At 40.9% G+C, this 18,189-nt stretch overlaps 1 pseudogene; it reads right to left on the bottom strand.

Annotated features, from left to right (window-relative positions):
* Nucleotides 1–4,155: 4,155 nt before the first annotated feature.
* On the bottom strand, nt 4,156–8,521 carry LOC135565105 (cell cycle checkpoint control protein RAD9B-like; annotated as a pseudogene).
* Between the last annotated feature and the right edge of the window lie 9,668 nt (nt 8,522–18,189).

Here is an 18,189-nt window from a genome sequence, read left to right as displayed (position 1 = left end):
GCGCTAACCAAGGTTGCCAGGTACACTGAGTTTCCTCTGGCACATTGGTGCGGCTTGGATGTGCGCTGTGTTAAGAAGCAGTGCGGCTGGTTGGGTTGTGTATCGGAGGACGCATGACTTTCAACCTTCGTCTCTCCCGAGCCCGTACGGGAGTTGCTACTACAATAGTAGCTACTCCAATTGTTATTGGATACCACGAAATTGGGGAGAAAAAAAACTTGGAAAGTATATCCCCTTTATCAAGTTTCCATATAATATGAAAAATGTATGTATTTTTAAGATATGAATGTGATTTTTGGAGCCATAAGACTCCCCAAGAGAGAGTTAGTTTTACATAACTTTGTGCACAGTAAGTAGCCACGCCCCGATTGAGGTCAGAGAGCATGTCAGCCTGATGGAACCGTCCCCTTCGGCCAGAGTGCATAAAAGGATTGCCACAAAAATAACATTACAACAAGAAAGACGGGGAATTGCAGCCACGTCTAAAGTGGTTTAAACGCAGAATCTCAGAGACCAGGAAACAGGGGCTAAACATTTGAAATGGTTGGAACTTTGAACCTCAACACAAGGTGAAGAAATAAACTCACCTTCCTTTGGACCGGAACATTGCCGGGTTGCAGCTGTTCATGTGAAGGGGTCTGAGTCCTGAACCCTGAGTAATCGGCACGAGGCGTGGGCGAGAGGCTCGCCTCCCAGACAATCACTGGTGCGGCTGGTTAGCTGCCCTCATCACCAATGGGAACCACCGACATGGCTGGCCATCTTCCAGAGTGAACAACAGTAGAAGATTGATGTGATAGTTTAAGCTCTTTAGAGTTTAATTCAAGAGATGGTAATTATTTAAATAACCTCTTCCATGGTGCCCCAAATCCTAATGAGTTAATTGTTACATTATTAATTGAATTGGGTAACAATTAAACATAGTTAGTTGATTAAATAAATAACAGTCATCAGATTAATGAAAGTAAAGTCAAGACACTACACAAAGGAAAAAGACAAAATATGGTCTGCTGAAAAAAATTGCAGGGTACAAAAATAGTTATTGGCTGGTTCATTGTTCTATGGTAACTTACAGTGCACCACTGACACTGTCATATCCCCCCATCTTCTGTATCACTGGAACACACCAGACTGGGCAGCACAAAGGTACAACCATCACCCTGCTCACAGGACAAGGTCCCAAAGAGGAGGGAGCGAACCTAAGGAACCAAAACACAATTCATTGTTAATAGACAGCTGAGCAGACTACGAGTATGAGAAAAACAATCACCAAGCTGTAAAACAGTTTTCAACATATTGTCAGCAGTATGGTCTGGCAGTTCTTAGGTACAATTGCTGGGAATATTAAGGCTGTGCAGCCCGCCAGACACCTTGTATCCATCACAATTCATCCTGTCTGTCTGAGGGCAATCACACCTCACATGGTGAGTCATTATTGCAAATGTCTTTCTAATTTAAAGGTTGAAGTAAGGCATTATCCATAATTTGGCACTTACCAAAGTATAGTACCAGTCAGAGCCTGCCAAAATACCAGAACACAGTGGCTTGAGGGCACAAGCGGAGGTCCACCAAAGTTCAAACTCTGTTCTAATTTATCTTTGGGGAACATTTCTATTAAATCAAATCAAATGTATATAGCATTTAGCCCTTTGTACATCAGTTGATATCTCAAAGTGCTGTACAGAAACCCAGCCTAAAACGCCAAACAGCAAGCAATGCAGGTGATGAAGCACGTTGGCTAGGAAAAACTCCCTAGAAAGGCCAAAACCTAGGAAGAAACCTAGAGAGGAACCAGGCTATGAGGGGTGGCCAGTGCCGGGTGGAGATTATAACAGAACATGGCCAAGATGTTCAAATGTTCATAAATGACCAGCATGGTCAAATAATAGGTCTGGGACAGGTAGCACGTCCGGTGAACAGGTCCGGATTCCATAGCCGCAGGCAGAACAGTTGACCTTGGAGGAAGCAGGAGTTGTGATGCCAAGACCTCTGTGTGTGTAATGTGGTGTTCTGACTGTCAAAATCTTCTTTCATGAAGGCTGCTCCACTGAACACTGGGCTTCCCTGGCTGGATATTAGCAACTTGCCTGCAGAGGGAAACCCCTGGGCCAGGGGGGGACCAGCATCTGCCTCACCCTCTGGAAGCTCTGCAGAACTTCCACACCCGAGAGCATATAAGGACCATTACTCTAAGTCTGCCTTTAGCATTTCCCTCTAGTGACCTGCCTATCTTTATATACAGTTTAAGATTTAAAACAGATTATGCCTGTCAGTCTTAAATCAATATACATGAACTAACTACATTTGTGATAGTCAACAAACTAAAGCAATAGGTCTACTGTATTCTAATAGACATACAGTAGATACCCAATAGAAGTTAGATGAGATAGCGTGCAATGTCTGGTGGATGTCCTGGATGGGTGGGAAACACGGGCCCGGTGATGTACTGGGCCGTTTTCACCCTCCGCTGGAGGGCCTTGCGGTCGTGGATGGAGTAATTCCCTTACTAGGCCGTAATACAACTGGTCAGGACGCTCTCGATGGTGCAGCGGTAGTATTTGGAGAGGACCCGGGGTGGCTTGCCAATTTTCATGCACAGCGACCAAATGAACCAATCAATGAAAAGAACACCCTCCCTACAATCAAACACGGGTGAAGTTTGACAATGCTGTGGGGTTTCTTTGCCACCTTTGGTACTGGGGGCCTTGAAGTGCGCAAGGCATCATGAAATCAGGAGATATTTGTGTGTTTTGGAGTCCAATGCTCAACCCAGTCCAAAAACTGGGTCTCCATTGAAGGTTGTGGGTATTCCAGCAGGACAACGACCCCAAACACACATCAAAAAGCACCCAGGAATGGTTCAAAAAGAAATGCTGGACTGTTCTGGAGTGGCCAGCAAAGAGTCCAGATCTGAATCCCATTTAAAACCTATGGCGAGATCTGAAAACAGCAGTTGGTGGAGGGAACCCGTCAAACATTGAAGAATTAGAGCAGTATGCTGCTGGAGAGTGGGCCAAATTACCAGTAGAAAGGTGCAACAAGATCGTTTATGGTTACAGGAAACATTTGTCTGCAGTTATCTTGGCCAAAGGCTGTGCAACCAAGTACTAGCTCCAGGGTGTCTATGCCATTTGTCTTAATTTAAAAATTAAAAAATAAATTGTAAACTTAAGTTTACAAAATAAAATTGGTTCTGCAATGTTGAAAATCCAATAACAAGGTGTGGAGACCAAAAGTGTTTTTCAGTTTCAACTTATTTGAAGAGAAATAGGGAATTATCTAAGAAAAGTGCAAAAGTGTCACTATATTTGGCCAGAACTATATGTACAATTCATTTGAAAGCTGTGGGTACATAACACAGGACATGTTTAAGCTTGGGGAGAGAGAGGGAGCCCTGACAGGCGTTAACTACATGGTCAACATGGTCTGACTGGGACGGGTGCAAAACCCACCTCAGGCAGCTCAGAGCAGACACTTAAGAGAAATAGATAGAGGCGGGCAAGGAGAGCCACACTGAGTGACATCATCGCCACAGCAACGTAACAGGTTAGTGACTGTAGGGGATGTAGGGATTACAGCCTGTCAGTCTGTCTGGCCTCTAACCCAGCCAGCACGTCCTTGCCCCAGATAGCCAGGCTCTGTTAAACTACCACGACACTGTTCTGTAACACAACACCCACTGATGCACCAAAAAAAGCACACGATGGCAAACTGCCTCCAGTAAGGATGACATCACTGGCACAGCTAGTTCTAGGATTCCAATATACTCTACTGTGACTGTCACATGATTGGACAAGCGCTTTAAGGCTATTTACGGCTGTTTGCTTTTTTATATGCTATTGAGAAACTGCTTCTCCCTAGGACAAAATGTCCTCCATTTTTCCACAACATGCTCCCTAACAAGGGCTTCCCTATCTATTTGAAATAATTTTGCCAATGTCTATTTGAAATAACTCGGCCACTTCTACATAAAACATAATTTAATTTACCCTTATGGTTGCCCTGGTGACGACATAATAGACGATGCAGATAGAAGCAGATTAAGAGCAGCAAGTGATACTGGTGATGTTGTGTATTACACAATGATGCACCAAATACAGAACCTCCCCTATTGGTGGTGGTGTAATTACTGTATAATAAATGGTGATGGGTACCTTAGTGCAGCAGGAGCCTGGGCCTCTGTAGCCTGGGAGGGGTCCTGCTCTCTGGGTGGACAAAAGTAGCCAACACCACACTGACCTCCAGCACCATATCTTCCACACTGAAGGACACAGGCCTGACAGACAGCAGAGCACAGCATCAGCATACCTGTAATCAGGGCACTGAGATTTCTCCAATCATGTGAACAGACCGGGAAAAACTCTGGACCTTATTTAGGATCTAAGTAAAAAGAGGTATAATCACAAGGACCAGGATACTTACTTTCATGCAGCGTGTGGGCAGACAAGTGGGCAGACTCCCGTAGACCATGTGATTAAGAAAATTACAGAAATCCCTAGAGAAGAGGTTAATATATTAAACACATGCATGTTTGGAGACAACTAATGTTCATCATTAACTGATGTCTCAAAGTTTGATCATTCACCACACATGAATTGATTTGATTTGAAAATAACAGGTCATGGTGTATCACAACATTCTGCTACACAACATTCTGCTACTCTGCTAGACAGCAATGTACATTAGGTGACAGGGCAAATTTGACCAATGTCATGCCTCTTCAACCTCATTAGGCTGAAGAAATATGTATTGGCCCCTAAGATCCTCACAAACTTTTACAGATGAACAATTGAGAGCATGCTGTCGGGCTTCATCACCACCTGGTACGACAACTGCACCGCACGCAACCGTAGGGCTCTCCAGAGGGTGGTATGGTCTGCCCAACGCATCCCTGGGGCAAACAACCTTCCCTCCAGGACACCTACAGCACCCGATGTCACAGGAAGGCCAAAAAGATCATCAAGGACAACAACCACCCGAGCAATGGCCTGTTCCCCCCGCTATCATCCAGAAGGCGAGGTCAGTACAGGTGCATCAAAGCCGAAAGACCGAAAGACTGAAAAACAGCTTCTATCTCAAGGCCATCAGACTGTTAAATAGCCATCACTAGGCGGATACCTCCCAGTTACTCAACCCTGCACCTTAGAGGCTGCTGCCCTATATACATAGACATTGAATCACTGGTCACTTTAATAATGGAACACTAGTCACTTTAGTAATGTTTACATACTGTATTCTATTCTACTGTATTTTAGTCAATGCCACACCGACATTGCTCGTCCTAATATTTATATATTTCTTAATTCAATTCTTTCACTTTTACATTTGTGTATTGTTGTGAATTGTTAGATACTACTGCACTGTTGGAGCTAGGAACACAAGCATTTCACTACATCCTCACTTGCATCTGCTAAATATGTGTATGTGACCAATAAAATTGGATTTGATTTGTTGATGTGTATGCTAGCCATGACCTTTGAAGTTGTAGAGGTCAATCACAGTGAAAGGGGTAATCATGTTTTCAGTTGACTCGCTGTTTCCCAAGCCCAGAAACTAGAGCCCCTGTGTGTGACATTAGCCCCTCTAACACACTGTGACAGGTAAGAGAGCAATGTAGAGACTGGCTCACTGTCCAGCAGGCTAGCAGTCCATAGAAACAGCTAAGCATGGCTTTGCTGGGTAATGAAGGGACTTCACAATAGGGTACCCCAACAACATTCCAGGATGTTAGGGTCGGGTGAAAGGTTGTGGGTCGAACCACAGATTGAAACTCATTATTTGTACTTTATATTGACACAAACAATTATATTTCAAGTTAACACATATTTATTTTGCTATTGGATCAATGTTTATGTATACTTGTCCTCTGAGGACTTGGGTTTATCTGGAGCATGCATGAGAGTTAGGTAATTAATGCATGTGCTCTACTACTTATTACTGTCTGTTCACAAAAAATCTACACGTGCAGAAAAAAACATATCATATTATAACTTGATTCATTACTGTCATAAAACAAAATCTCACCCAGGAGGGGTCAATTCTATTGAAAATTATAGGGTACAGAGTCTCCTGGACACTTGGGTCTAGTGCAGTAAATAAGACCCCTTAAAAATGAATTAACCCTGGGTCTGCAAGAATAGACAGTGACTCGCCCATATATTTACAAGCTCATGTGACAGAAAATGTAGGACCTTCTCAAAATAACCCCGTTATACTCAGCTCCTTCAGGCAGAAGGTTATGTCTTAGTCAACTCCAACCTGGAAGTAGTCAAACTCACTGGGATCTAAAGACATCTCAGTGTGCATGGCTTTCATTCCATCTGCACCCAGAACAATGAGGAGTTATGAACAATATGTTTCTGATGTTTGTATGTTTTTCATACTGTGTAGACAGTGCAGTTTCCTCTTCACCACTTTCCTCTTCATAGTAGTTTTTCAGATGGACTCTCAGCGGAGACATGGACAGAGTGATCTCCTCCTGAAACACCGGGAAGTGCATCACCATGCTGCCTAGATGTCTGGCCCAAAATAATAATAGAAATGTAATACAATAATAATAATAATATATTATACAAATGTTAATTAAATAAATAATCATCATATACCCTGTAGTAATTCCTAGACAGTATCTGAATCACTCTTCATAAACGTCATATGAGGAGATAGATTGGGGTATGTTATGGCAGCTCACCTGGCCTGGGTCTTCAGTACGTTGGGGCTGAGGTGAGAAGGAAACACTGCTTGCAGAGCTTCACTCTCCTGGAAACACAGGTTATGTGTTTTGGTGATATCTGTCACAAGAAGTATGATACACACCGCTGTTGCAAAACACCGCCATCTAGTGTTAATACTATGCAATGCAATCTGAAAATTCTGATGAGAAATCCACTTTGTTCCAAAATCATTATTGAGTTACTCAGTAACTTTTTTGAAATTGTTGCATTGTTGCGTTTTATAATTTTGGTCAGTAAATATGTTAAGGACTTGTATGTTGGTGAGCAACATCCAGTACCTACTGACCAAAATTATAAAACGCAACAATGCAACAATTTCTAAAAAGTTACTGAGTTTAAGTTCAATCAGACAATTGAAATACATTCATTAGACCCTAATCTATGGATTTTACATGAGTGGGCATGGGCGCAGCCATGGGTGGGTCTGGGAGGGCATAGGCCAACCTACTTGGGGATCAACCCACTTGCGAGCCAGGCCACTGGGGAGTCAGGCCCACCCAATCAGAATGAGTTTTTCCCCACAAAAGGGCTTTATTACTGGGCTGTTGTTGTGAGACGTACTGCCAAATTCTCTAAAAAAACGTTTGGGGTGGCATATTTAGAGAAATTAACTTTCAATGCTCTGGCAACAGCTCTGGTGGACATTCCTGCAGTCAGCATGCTGATTGCACGCTCCCTCAAAACTTGAGACATCTGTAGCACTGTGTTGTGTGACAAAACTGCACATTTTAGAGTGCCCTTTTATTGTCCTCAGCACAAGGTGCACCTGTGTAATGATCATGCTGTTTAATCAGCTTCTTGATATGCCACACCTGTCAGGTGGATGGATTATCTTGGCATGCTATTGGACTTTTCTCCTACTAAGTCTTCAGTGAAACTGGAATATCACCCGGTTATCTGGGAGGTTGATGGATATTTGACAGCGATCCACATTACGCTCAATAGTAGCCAGGCACAGAAACAATATGGCACCACCGACTAAAACCAATGGATGTATATTAATAAACAGCTATTATAAAGTCACACATTTTACAAGAAATTATGATGGACTGTTCCAAACGGCTGTCAGAGTCATATATCTCCCCTGAGGCCTGAGATAACTTGGGGTCATATTCAGCAGATTCAGAACTGCTTGGCCATTACCTTCATTACCTATTTGTATTTGACAGTTCCACAGTCCTGGGCTGGTCCTGTGTCTGGGCTGTAGTGTTGGAAGAACAGTGTGGTGAAGAGGAAGCAGTCGTAGGCAGAATGGGCACTGCAAACTACAAGAGACCAGACCAAGCAGATAATGATAGACATATGGTTAGGGTTAGGACAGGGCAATGCTATGTACCACTTTAAATTGACAAAGCTTTGTAAATCAATTATGTTTACACCTTTCACCATAGGATCCAAACATAATTTATCACCTATGCATGCCAGGGCATGAATAGCCTTCCCAAATGCTGTCAAAAAGAGACACTGTTTAGTGGATGGAATTCACCAAGCAGTAATAATGTGTCAATATATTTAGCTAGCTGACACAAATGTTTCCATTTTAGCTAGCTTAGTTACCCCGGGAGCAATCAGCAGTGGCTGGTTTGAGTACAGTAGGCAGTCAAAGAGCTAGCCAACTTTAGAGCGCTAACTAGATAACGTTAAAGAGCTAGGTTAGCTAGCTAATTAACCTAACGTTAGCTACTAACTATCCAGGTTTGGCACTTTAGCTATTTACTTTGAACATTTATGCCCGTGGTTAAAGTTAATATAACTTTCACACCGTTTCCTTCAATGACACACTTCATTTTGTTCGCCAAGCTCAAGTAGCGTTAGCTACCACAATGTTGTATGTTTTGGTGCAGTCACTGCTTCTCTTTTTATTTATTTTTTATTTTTATTATTCATAATACAAAAATCAACTTACATTGCTACATCAAACATGTCTAGCAAACCAAACACAGGTATTAACAATGCTAAAACATACAAAAAATATAAATAGCAGTATTTTATTTATAAGCATTTTTTTTTTCGTCTTTGTATCTGTGCCTTTGTAGACTTTTTAAAAACAAATTTATTAACAACAAATCAATACATAAAGCACATGAGGGAACACAAGCATACATAGATTACAAACAATGGACAATCAAGCTAGGGGGTACAATATCACATTACAATTACACAAGGACCTTAAGGGACATGCATATACTTACAATTCTAACAGCTTTTTTGTTAGTAGAGCATTTAACCGTCTTAAAATACAGTTCAATTTCTTTTTGTAGGGTACGAAAATGTGGTTTTCTGTTTGTAAATTTACATTTGTGTATATGAAATTTGACCAAAAGAATAATGAAATTAATTACATAAAAATGATTCCGCTTATTTCTATTGTATGTAAAGAATCCAAACAGTACATCTCTCCACAATAGTGTAAAATCTTCATAAATGTGTTCAATTATAAACCTACTGATGTCTTGCCACAGTTTTCTTACATGCATACAATGCCAAAAAAGATGCACAACTGTTTCTGGGTGGTCATTACAGAAGGAGCAATTTGAGTTGATGTTTTCCTTAAACTTCTTCATATAGTGGTTGGCAGGATAGTATTTATGAATAATTTTAAAGGAAACTTCCTTAATTTTGTTAGCAAGTAGGTATGTGTGTGGCAACATCCAAACTTTTTTCCAACAGATATTATCAATAAATCCATTCCAATAAGGCATGACATAAGGTATAGATACAACATCCTGCTGAAACAAGGATCGTATCGCTCTGTTGTTGAATGGACCAAAAGAGAAACAAATCTTTCCTACTGATGAGTCAACAGGGTCAACAGAAGGTAGGCTCTGAGGGTCAGGTCTTGACATGTTCCTGAATAACATAGCACACCTGGGGGAATGGCATCTAAAACAATTGCAAAATCTTTAGGTGTTACAGGGACCTTGTAAAGTGATAAGAATTCTTTATAACTGAGTAAAAGACCCTCTGCATTTACCAGTTGGCTCACCAATAGGATATTATTTCTGAACCAATATTCTAAAAACAGAGAGGTATTTTTATACAATATATCCCGATTATTCCATATATAATATCTGTGTGGAGAAAAATTGTGTTTATAAATTAAGGACCATGACAAGAAAACCTGCCGATGAAAAGCAGAAAGTTTCACTGGAACTTTGTCAATATTATAATTGCAAAACAACATGAAAGTAGAGAAGACATGATGAGGAATAAAATTCCAGATAGAAGTGGGTCTTCTTAGGAATTGTTTTATCCAATTGATCTTGAAAGTATTATTTAAAGTAGTAAAATCCAGAAAATTCAGTCCACCATTCTCACAAGTGTTCATTACAACAGTTTTCCTAATGTAATGGGTACGGTTTCTCCAAAGAAAGTTGAAAAGCATCTGGTCTATCTCCTTGCTTATTTTACGGTCAAGATATAAAGATAGAGCACCATATGTTAGTCTAGAGATACCTTCAGCCTTGGTTATTAGGACTCTACCTTTTAAAGATAAGTCCCTCTGTAGCCATTGATTTAGTTTCTTCTGGGTTTTTTTAATAAGAGGGTTAAAATTTAGTAAGCCTCTAGACTTCTGATCTTTTGTAATGGTTATGCCTAAATATGTAAATTCTTCTTTTACTGGAATACCATAATATGAAGGTGTCACACAATCTTTGACAGCCATGAGTTCACATTTCTTATTTATAAGCAGTCACTGCTTCTCACTCAGTTTGTCTGTCAGCTATGTGACGTCATGTCGTTTGGTGCTGATATTGAACCGGTGCTGGTGATCATAGAAATAACGAGTTCCATGGAAACTAATGAACGACGTAAAAGGTGTGTTCCATGACACGCTAACAGAGTGGAACTGACCTTCCACAGAGTTGCATTATTTTCCAGGGAACGCATAGAGCCCCGAGTTGATTATCCCTTTTATACAATTTGTCACTAGAAATGTGTTCATTTGACGGTAGAAATGTGTTCAACATCCACTGAAGTAGATAGCAAGTTTACTAGATAGCTACAGTAGTTGTCGTGGTAACCAAACAAACAAACTTGCTAGTTTAGCTAGTCAAACCATCAGTCCTAGCTTGTTATTATGAAAATCGAATTCAATAATACCAATACTGTTTTCACTTCGACTTTTGCTTTCAAAAGCAGCTCAAACAAAACATGTAAAAATGAACTACAGCCATTGAATTCTACTGTGCAAATATACCGTGCGTTATAAGGAAATAATGCATGCCCTAGAATTTGTATTTATTATTTATTTTATTTCACCTTTATTTAACCAGGTAGGCAAGTTGAGAACAAGTTCTCATTTACAATTGCGCCCTGGCCAAGATAAAGCAAAGCAGTTTGACACATACAACAACACAGAGTTACACATGGAGTAAAACAAACATACAGTCAATAATACAGTAGACAATAAGTCTATATACAATGTGAGCAAATGAGGTGAGATAAGGGAGGTAAAGGCAACAAAAAAAAGGCCATGGTGGCGAAGTAAATATAATATAGCAAGTAAAACACTGGAATGGTAGATTTGCAGTGGAAGAAAGTGCAAAGGAGCTAAATAAATAAATACAGTAGGGGGAGAGGGAGTTGTTTGGGCTAAATTATAGATGGGCTATGCACAGGTGCAGTAATCTGTGAGCTGCTTTGACAGCTGGTGCTTAAAGCTAGTGAGGGAGATAAGTGTTTCCAGTTTCAGAGATTTTTGTAGTTCGTTCCAGTCATTGGCAGCAGAGAACTGAAAGGAGAGGCGGCCAAAGGAAAAATTGGTTTTGGGGGTGACCAGAGAGATATACCTGCTGGAGCGCATGCTACAGGTGGGTGCTGCTATGGTGACCAGCGAGCTGAGATAAGAGGGGACGTTACCTAGCAGGGTCTTGTAGATGACCTGGAGCCAGTGGGTTTGGCGACGAGTATGAAGCGAAGGCCAGCCAACGAGAGTGTACAGGTCGCAGTGATGGGTAGTATATGGGGCTTTGGTGACAAAACGGATGGCACTGTGATAGACTGCATCCAATTTATTGAGTAGGGTATTAGAGGCTATTTTGCAAATGACATCGCCGAAGTCGAGGATCGGTAGGATGGTCAGTTTTACAAGGGTATGTTTGGCAGCATGCGTGAAGGATGCTTTGTTGCGAAATAGGAAGCCGATTCTAGATTTAACTTTGGATTGGAGATGTTTGATATGAGTCTGGAAGGAGAGTTTACAGTCTAACCAGACACCTAGGTATTTGTAGTTGTCCACATATTCTAAGTCAGAACCGTCCAGAGTAGTGATGTTGGAATGCCCTTCAAGCCAATCAGAAAGGAATATTCAACAATGCCATGGTATAAAAATGAATATTTCTGTGATCAGTTATATTAGCTTTTGGAATATAGACATGCATAAATGTGCAACAAAATTCATTCCTATTACTATGGTGCTGATGTTGCGTGCTAGTTAGGCTGACACCAGATCTCAAAGTCTTTCACATCAGCTTCAAAACAGCAGGTAGCTCAGAGATAAGAATATGCTCAAACTCATACCATTACTTAACCCTTAAACTGAAAATGTAGAGTTATAAACAATTAATTACAATTAACCGTAATCACATATAAATAATGAAGAGATATTAAATGTAGCCTGTAGTATTTACATGGCTAATAAACTACTGTATGTGATAGTGCTTATACACATTCAGGGTTGGTAAAGTTAATTTCTAAATGTAATCCACTGTCTAAATTGTAATCAGTAACGTCATTTATGGATTACCCAAACTCAGTACTTTTGGATGACTTTCCCCTTAAAAAGCATTCGAAGAAGCCAAAAGGAACCATCAAATGCATTGTGTATCATCATAGCGGTATTTGATATGTGGTCAGACTCGCTCAGGTGGAACAAACTTAAAAGTGTGCCCTTTTTTAAATGCTGAATTTAATGTTATTGAGAAGAACTAAAAAGGTATCAATGTATTTTTTTTCTCTCGTTAACATCCTTTCTGAATTTAAAAGTAATCACCTAGTTCTTCAAAAGTATCTGTAATCTGATTACAATATTTTAGCTGGTAAAGTAACAGATTACAGGTTGTTTTTTTGTAATCTGTTACTCCCCAAACCTGTACACAGTTTACAGGCAGACAGAAATTAATTTACCAATAAGGAGTATGAAAGTATTTTGAAATGTTAAATATTATACTACAGCTCAATACATTGTCAGATTAATTAAATGTTTAACTGGCTTAAATATAATTACTTAAAATGCCATCTTCTAACTCTGCACTGTGACTTGGCAATCTTTGAGAGGATAACTTTAGAGTGCACTGTGGTGCCCTTCCTCTGTCCATATGGCTTGATCCTAGAATCCAGAATCTCGCTCATTGTCCATCTTGAACATGAGCTTTAAGTAGCGGTTATCCATTAGTATTTCTGATACTAATGAAAGATGGGCAATAGTTGGTCCATATTTAATTCTAAAGTAAATACAGTTACAACACACCTGATTAAATACACCTGTGCAGTGTAACAGTATAGCTTCCGTCCCTCTCCTCGCCCCAACCTGGGCTTGAACCAGGGACCCTCTGCACACATCAACAACTGACACCCACGAAGCATCCTTACCCATCACTCCACAAAAGCCACGGCCCTTGAAACGCTATTAGTACACACCACCGCTAGCTATTTCAAATTGGTTACAGCAGCACATAAATATAGTGTTGCTTCATCAGTCTTCTCACGTGGTCAGTGCTGTAGACATTTGCAATGGTGGAGAGATAAAGTTTTTGTCCAGTTGTGAGGGTTGGACGCTGGAACATGATTACAATATTTAGTATAACACTACATTTAAATTGAGAAATATATTAATTATGGTATATGGTAAATAACTTGCGGACATGTTACCTGTAGTAATTATGCAGTCACCATGGACTTAGTGTGGTTTTCACCTGCTGGTTGTCAGAGACCTTGAAATGTGCTGTCCTGTGCGTCTCCACCCTGGCGTTTAGTTCCTTATACACATGCTCAGTGTCTGTCATATACAATGCATTCGGAAAGTATTCAGAACCCTTCTCTTTTTCCACATTTTGTTACATTACAGCCATATTCTAAAATTGATTAAATAAAACAATTCCTCATCAATCTACACACAACACTCCATAATGACAAAGCAAAAACAGGTTTTTAGAAATTGTTGAAAATGTATTTAAAATAAAAAACAGAAATAGCTTATTTACTTAAGTATTCAGACCCGTTGCTATGAGACTTCGAAATTGAGCTCAGGTGCATCCTGTTTCCATTGATCATCCTTGAGATGTTTCTGCAACTTGATTGGAGTCCACCTGTGGTCAGTTCAATAGAAAGGACATGATTTGGAAAGGCACACACCTGTCAATATAAGGTCCCACAGTTGACAATGCATGTTAGAGCAAAAACCAAGCCATAAGTCGAAGTAATTGTCTGTAGAGCTTCGCCACAGGATTGTGTCGAGGCACAGATCTGGGGAAGGGTAACAAAAAATGTGTAGCATTGAAGGTCCCCAAGAACACAGTGGCCTCCATCATTCTTAAATGGAATACGTTTGGAACCACCAAGATGATTCCTAGAGCTGGCCACCCTGCCAAACTGAGCAATCAGGGGAGAAGGGCCTTGGTCAGGGAAGTGACCAAGAACCCAACCTCCAGATTTTCTCTGTGGAGATGGGAGAACATTCCAGAAGGACAACCATCTATGCAGCACTCCACCAATCAGGCCTTTATGGTAGACTGGACAGACGGAAGCCACTCCTCAGTAAAAGGCACAACAGCCCGCTTGGAGTTTGCCAAAAGGCACCTAAAAGACTCTCAGATCATGAGAAACGAGATTCTCTGGTCTGATGAAACCAAGATAGAACTCTTTGGCCCGAATGCCAAGCCTCAAGTCTGGAGGAAACCTGGCACCATCCCTACGGTGATGCATGGTGGTGGCAGCATCATGTTGTGGGGATGTTTTTCAGAGGCAGGGACTGAGAGACTAGTTATGATTGAGGGAAAGATGAATGGAGCAAAGAGAGATCCTTGACGAAAACCTGCTCCAGAGCACTCAGGACCTCAGACTGGTGCGAAGGTTCACCTTCCAACAGGACAACGACCCTAAGAACACAGCCAAGACAATGCAAGAGTGGCTTCGGGACAAGTCTCTGAATATCCTAGAGTGGCCCAGCTAGAGCCCGGACAAGAACCCAATCAAACATCTCTGGAGGGACCTGAAAATAGCTTTGCAGCGGCACTCCCCATCCAACCTGACAGCTTGAGAGGATCTGCAGAGAATGGAAGAAACTCCCCAAATACAGGTGTGCCAAGCTTGTGGCATCCTACCCAAGAAGATGTGAGGCTGTAATCGCTGCCAAAGGTGCTCCAACAAAGTACTGAGTAAAGGGGCTGAATACTTATGTACATTTTATATATACAGTTGAAGTCAGAAGTTTACATACTTCTTAGCCAAACACATTTAAACTCAGTTTTTCACAATTCCTGACATTTAATCAGAGTGAAAATTCCCTGTCTTAGGCCAGTTAGGATCAGCACTTTATTTTAAGAATGTAAAATGTCAGAATAAGAGTAGAGAGAATGATTTATTTCAGTTTTTATTTCTTTCATCACATTCTCAGTGGGTCAGAAGTTTACATACACTCAATTAGTATTTGGTAACATTGCCTTTAAATTGATTAACTTGGGCCAAACATGTCGGGTAGCCTTCCACAAGCTTCCCACAATAAGTTGCGTGAATTTTGGCCCATTCCTCCTGACAGAGCTTGTGTAACTGAGTCAGGTTTGTTGGCCTCCTTGCTCGCACACGCTTTTTCAGTTCTGCCCACAAATTTTCTATGTTATTGAGGTCATGGCTTTGTGATGGTCACTCTAATAGCTGGACTTTGTTGTCCTTAAGTCATTTTGCCACAACTTTGGAAGTATGCTTGGGGTCATTGTCCATTTGGAAGACCCATTTGCAACCAAGCTTTAACTTCCTGACTGTTGTCTTGAGATGTTGCTTCAATATATCCACATAATTTCCCTACCTCATGATGCCATCTTTTTGTGATGTGCACCAGTCCCTCCTGCAGCAAAGCACCCCCACCACATGATGCTGCCACCTGTGCTTCACGGTTGGGATGGTGTTCTTCGGCTTGCAAGCCTCCCCCTTTTCCCTCCAAACATAACGATGGTCATTATGGCCAAACAGTTCTATTTTTGTTTCATCAGACCAGAGGACATTTCTCTAAAAAGTATGATCTTTGTCCCCATGTGCAGTTGCAAACCGTAGTCTGGCTTTTTTTATGGTGGTTTTGGAGCAGTGGTTTTTTCCTTGCCAAGTGGCCTTTCAGGCTATGTCGATATAGGACTCGTTTTACTGTGGATATAGATACTTTTGTACCTGTTTCCTCCAGCATCTTCACAAGGTCCTTTGCTTTTGTTCTGGGATTGATTTGCACTTTGACACTAAAGTACGTTCATCTCTAGGAGAAAGAACACGTCTCCTTCCTGAGCGGTATGATGGCTGAGTGGTCCCATGGTGTTTATACTTGCGTACAATTGTTTGTACAGATGAACGTGGTACCTTCAGGAGTTTGGAAATTGCTCCCAAGGATGATCGAGACTTGTGGTCTACACTTTGTCTTGGTCTTGGCTGATTTCTTTTGATTTCCCCATCATGTCAAGCAAAGGCACTGAGTTTGAAGGTAGGCCTTGAAATGCATCCACAGGTACACCTCCAATTGACTCAAATGATGTTAATTAGCCTCAGAAGCTTCTACAGCCATGACATAATTTTCCAAGCTGTTTAAAGGCAGTCAATTTAGTGTATGTAAACTTCTGACCCACTGGAATTGTGATACAGTGAATTATAAGTGAAATGATTTGTCTGTAAACAATTGTTGGAAAAAATGACTTGTGTCATGCACAAAGTAGATGTCCTTAATCGACATGCCAAAATTATAGTTTGTTAACAAGAAATTTGTGGAGAGGTTGAAAAACAAGTTTTAATGACTCCAACCTAAGTGTATGTAAACTTCCGACCTCAACTGTGTGTGTATATATACAGTGGGGAGAACAAGTAAATCAAATCAAATTTATTTGTCACATACACATGGTTAGCAGATGTTAATGCGAGTGTAGCGAAATGCTTGTGCTTCTAGTTCCGACAATGCAGTAATAACCAACGAGTAATCTAACCTAACAATTCCAAAACTACTACCTTATACACACAAGTGTAAAGGGATAAAAACTATGTACATAAAGATATGAATGAGTGATGGTACAGAACGGCATAGGCAAGATGCAGTAGATGGTATAGAGTACAGTATATACATATGAGATGAGTAATGTAGGGTATGTAAACAATGTGGCATAGTTTAAAGTGGCTAGTGATACATGTATTACATAAAGATGCAGTAGATGATATACAGTACAGTATATACATATACATATGAGATGAATAATGTAGGGTATGTAAACATATTAAGTAGCATTGTTTAAAGTGGCTAGTGATATATTTGACATCAATTTCCATCAATTCCCATTATTAAAGTGGTTGAAGTTGAGTCAGTGTGTTGGCAGCAGCCACTCAATGTTAGTGGTGGCTAACAGTCTGATGGCCTTGAGATAGAAGCTGTTTTTCAGTCTCTCGGTCCCTGCTTTGATGCACCTGTACTGACCTCGACATCTGGATGATAGCGGGGTGAACAGGCAGTGGCTTGGGTGGTTTTTGTCCTTGATGATCTTTATGGCCTTCCTGTGACATCGGGTGGTGTAGGTGTCCTGGAGGGAAGGTAGTTTGCCCCCGGTGATGCGTTGTGCAGACCTCACTACCCTCTGGAGAGCCTTGCCGGTTGTGGGCAGAGCAGTTGCCGTACCAGGTGGTGATACAGCCCGACAGGATGCTCTCGATTGTGCATCTGTAGAAGTTTGTGAGTTCTTTGGTGACAAGCCAAATTTCTTCAGCCTCCTGAGGTTGAAGAGGCGCTGCTGCACCTTCTTCACGATGCGGTCTGTGTGGGTGGACCAATTCAGTTTGTCTGTGATGTGTACACCGAGGAACTTAAAACTTACTACCCTCTCCACTACTGTCCCATCGATGTGGATAGGGGGGTGTTCCCTCTGCTGTTTCCTGAAGTCCACAATCACCTCCTTAGTTTTGTTTATGTTGAGTGTACTTACAAAGCATGTAGAGATCTGTAATTTTTATCATAGGTACATTTCAACTGTGAGAGACGGAATCTAAAACAAAAATCCATAAAATCACATTGTATGATTTTGAAGTAATTAATTTGCATTTTATTGCATGACATAAGTATTTGATCACCTACCAACCAGTAAGAATTCCGGCTCTCACAGTCCTGTTAGTTTTTCTTTAAGAATCCCTCCTGTTCTCCACTCATTACCTGTATTAACTGCATCTGTTTAAACTTGTTACCTCTATAAAAGACACCTGTCCACACACTCAATCAAAC

This window comes from Oncorhynchus nerka, linkage group LG27, assembly GCF_034236695.1.
Source record: "Oncorhynchus nerka isolate Pitt River linkage group LG27, Oner_Uvic_2.0, whole genome shotgun sequence".
NCBI classification, from domain to species: Eukaryota; Metazoa; Chordata; class Actinopteri; order Salmoniformes; family Salmonidae; genus Oncorhynchus; species Oncorhynchus nerka.
Note: the sequence above shows the minus strand (reverse complement) of the source record. Positions and strands in the feature narration are given on the sequence as shown.